Source organism: Hemicordylus capensis, chromosome 5, assembly GCF_027244095.1.
Source record: "Hemicordylus capensis ecotype Gifberg chromosome 5, rHemCap1.1.pri, whole genome shotgun sequence".
Lineage (NCBI taxonomy): Eukaryota > Metazoa > Chordata > Lepidosauria > Squamata > Cordylidae > Hemicordylus > Hemicordylus capensis.
Genome location: NC_069661.1, coordinates 259,636,804 through 259,640,775, shown reverse-complemented (window position 1 = coordinate 259,640,775; position 3,972 = coordinate 259,636,804).

Below are 3,972 nucleotides of genomic sequence, written 5' to 3'. Positions count from 1 at the left end.
TGGGGGCAAGCAAGCAGCAGGTTGTGTGGCCGTTCACTGCCAGGCCTGCTCCTGGACGGCTGGAGGGGGCCAGGCGGGTTGCCTGGAGCAAGGCATGGCCAGGGTGTCTTCCAGGGTGAGGTGAGGGGCAAGGACTAAGGGAGCCCCGCCAAGGGAAGGCAGACTTCACGTGCTCCTGCTGACCTGTGTTGGCCTGCTGGCGATCTCCCCCCACATCACTTCCAAGGACTTCAGAAGCAGGGGTGGGGTGGTGGGGCTGCTGCAGGGAAACGCCTGAGGGGCAGAGCATCAGGCTTCCAGGGAGAGAAAGAGCAAGGCAGAGGATCGGGGCCGGGGGTCCTTGGGCTGCTGAACCCCTCCCCGCCAAACCTCTTCTGGGCTGCTTGCAGAGTCCGTGCCCCATTTCTGAGCTGGGGCTACCTTTGCTGCTGCTCCTGGAGGCCCTTGCAGAAAGAAAGAAAGAAAGAAAGAAAGAAAGAAAGAAAGAAAGAAAGAAAGAAAGAAAGAAAGAAAGAAAGAGGGGTCTCTTTGCAATAAGTCAGAGACCAATTAATAGAGCCAACCTAGACGGCAGAATGTACAAGATTCATAATGCCCTGTGGTCAAATAAGAGCAGCTCCTTGTATATCCAGGAATAATCTCTTGCTCTGCTCCGGAGCCAATATAGTCTCATAGGATCACACTGGAAGAGCCTGAGCTTTTTCCACAGTCTGCTAATTCTTAAAAAAAACACATTGGGCTGTGAAGAAGCTGGACTCTGGAGTCATTTCTATTCCATACATCTAGTCTGAGGCAATGCAAGCCCTTAAATTATCGAATTGTTGACTTAATCGTGAAGTTTAAAATCAGCTGATCAGTGCTCCAAAGAACTGTACACAAAGGCAGAAAGCTGTTTTACTGAGTACCATCCAAGATGCAGAAGATTGCAAACAAGAACGAGAAAGGCCAGCAGAAATAAAAAGCAAGATGGCCTCTCCGTGCCATAAGAAGGCTGAGGTCTGGGGCGGGTGTGTGTGTGCTGGTTCCGATGCTGTTTCAGTGGACGGGCCGGAGGAGCTGCTGTTCGGCTGCAGAGGGCGGGGGGGGGGGGCTCAGTGGGGGCCACTGGGAGGTTGTCCTGCACAAACCTGCCTGAAATGAGCCAGCCCCATTGGGCCATGGGGGTGTGAGACCCAGCTGAACTGCAGTGGAGGAGTGCAAAAGCACAACCCCTAATTCCAGAGGAAGGGAAGAGGAGACTCCTGGGGCGGGGGGTGGGGGTGGCGGATCTTGCTTGCTGGGGGGGGGCTGCTTCCCACTGACCGGCTTTGGCGGTGGCTCCGGAGGGGGCAGCAGCAGCAGCAGCAGCAGGTTTCAAAGCGCTCCTGAGGAAATGTTCCTCTCAAGGGCAGCGAAGGTGGAGCGAGAGGTCTAGATGGCTTCTTGCTGCCACAAACCCCTTGGCAAGGAGTGGGGTCAGGAGGCACCTGCCAATGGGCCTCTGAGAACGAGGGCCGAGGGGGAGCTGGATCAGGCCCACGATGACCCTCAGCCCGCTTCCGTGCCTGGATTCTGTAGAGGATCGCGATTCTGACCACCAGTGCTGGGGGTGGGGTGGGGGGGCTCTTGCCATCCTGCCAAAGAGGGGCAAAGGCATGCAGGCCCCCCTCCTGAAAGGGCCTCCAAGAGACCAGGCCTGGGTCTTCTCCTGTCCCGTCAGGGGGTCCCTTCTGGGGAGGAGCTGGAAGCCAGGAGGGCAGACCGCACCACGGTGGCGGTGCATCGAGTGGCCCGGCTGCCGCCCAGGGGCCCGGGAGCCAGAGGCGCCATGGCTGCCATCGGCCAGGCTGGTGCAGCAGGCGGGGGCTGCAAGGCCCGGGGAGCAAAGGGGCTGGCCTGGAGGGTGAGCGGAGGACAGGCTTCCTCCGCAGGAGCAGGAGCAGGAGCAGGAGGGTGGCTGGAGGCCCCCCCTTCCCTGAGCAGCTGGCCAGCCTCCTCTCCTCTCTTGCTGGTGGCCCAGCAGGGAGGCTCTGCTGGGAGCTGGGCAGGTGGTGGGTCCAGCCAGGTTGTCCGTCGGGGGGGGGGGGCGGGGGGAGCCCGGCATGCTGACGGAGGGTCTTTGCTTCGGGAGCCAGCGCTGAGGAGGGGGCTGGCTTCGGCTTGGCTCCAGGGCCGAGAGGAGGAGGAGGGGGGCAGGCCTGCTGGCTCTCCTTCCAGAGGGAGGCCGCCACTCTGTGCTCCGGCCACACCAGCGTCCTGGGGCTGCTCCCAGGAGCCGAGCAGGCTTCCAAGGCCATGGAGGGGGGAGCGCCCCAGAAGAGCCCAGCCAGGGGCCTCCATGGGGGGCAGTGTTGGCGGGGGGGGCTGCAGACCGAGAGCCAGAGGCCGGGCAGGGCTGTGCCCCCTTCACAGGCACCCCACCCCCGCCAGGGATGGCACCCATGCTGCCACAATGCCCCCCCCGCCCAACAGGAAAGGGGCACTTGAAGAGCCTCCCTCCCTCCCTCCCTCCCCCTCCAGTGTTAGCCTCACTGCCTCCCCCCCCCCAAGGAGGCAGGGAGTAAGCGCACAGAGGCAGGAGACCCTCAAGGGGCCCCTCTTACCACGGCGGGGCTCAGTCTGGGCACCAGGTGGGGCAGCAGGGATGGGGCCGGGGGGGGGGGGCTCTGGGCAAGGTGTGGGCTTGGGGGCAAAAGGCTGCAGTGGAGAGAGAAGGAGGGCTTGGCAGGTCAAGGAGGAAGGCGCCACCACCCCCACCCCACCGCATGCCTCCGCTGCAAATGCCAAGCGGCCAGACCTCCTCTTAGCTGCCAGGACACAGAGAGAGAGAGAGAGAGAGCGAGCGAGCGAAGGGGTGAGACCGAGGTGCCAGGGGCCACAAGGCAGGAGGGCCCTGCTCCTTGGAGAGGAGGCGTGGCAGATCCGCCGGCTCTCCAGTTGTCTGGCCACGCCCTGCGCCAGCCCCCACGTGCCAGGCTGCAGCTGACTCCACTGAAGGCCTCCTCTGGGGCCAATGGGCATGGCATGCAGCAGGCTGCCTCCAGAGAGGCAGGGCGGTTGCCTCGGGGGGGGCAGATTCCTGGGGCACCAGCAGGGCGGCAAGAGGCCCCTCCCTCCTGCCATGGGAGCAGCTCGACCTCTGGGCCTGTCTGCTGCACTGGAAGAGGAGGCTGCTGGCAAGCCGCTCTGCCCCCCCCCCCACTGCCAGCACCCCTTTGGAAAGGAGCCTGCCCCCCAGCCAAGAGTGTGAGGCCAGGCAGCATCTGGCACACCCCTCAGGGGCTGGAGCCCCAGCCGGCATGGCCCCCGCGGGGGCAGCTGGCTGAGAAGCACAGGCAGGGAAGGGCCGAGGCTGCCAGAAGCCCAAGAGGGCCGCGAGCTCCAGCCCCATTCCGGGGCTGGGGTGGGGGTGGGGGTGGGGGCTGGCCGTGGCTGAGCAGACCGCGCTAAAGCACTGCCTGCCTGTAAGCTCCGGGAAAGGGGCTGCCGCCTGCCCGAGAGGAGGAGCTGGAAGGGAAGTCGGGGCCGGTCCGCAAAAGCCTGGAGAAGGCTGCCACCGGGCAGGCTGGACTCTGCGCTCGTTGCTGGAGGCAGGGTGAGCGGGGGGGGGGGGGTAGGACGGCTGGTGTGCCCAGCAGAGGGGCCACTTTCCGGGAGGCACCTGGGCCTCCTTTGGATGGCGTCTCTCCCTCGGGGCCTGCCAGTCCGTGGAGCGTGGGCAGGGCTGCTGGGCCATCTCCTGAGGCCACAGAAAGCCTCCGCTGAGCAGCCAAGGGAGAAGCCACCAGGCCCCCCTCCATCTCTCCCCCCGTCCCCACTGCCGGGGCATCCACCTACCCAGCCACAGGGAGCAGCAGCCACCATCACCACCGGTGTGGCTGTGTGAGCTACAGCAGTGGCCACCCCCTAGTCCCTGGGGGGCAGAGACCCTAACCCTTGCGTGGCAACGTGTGTGTGTGTGTGTGTGTGTGTGTGTGTGTGTGTGTGTGTGTG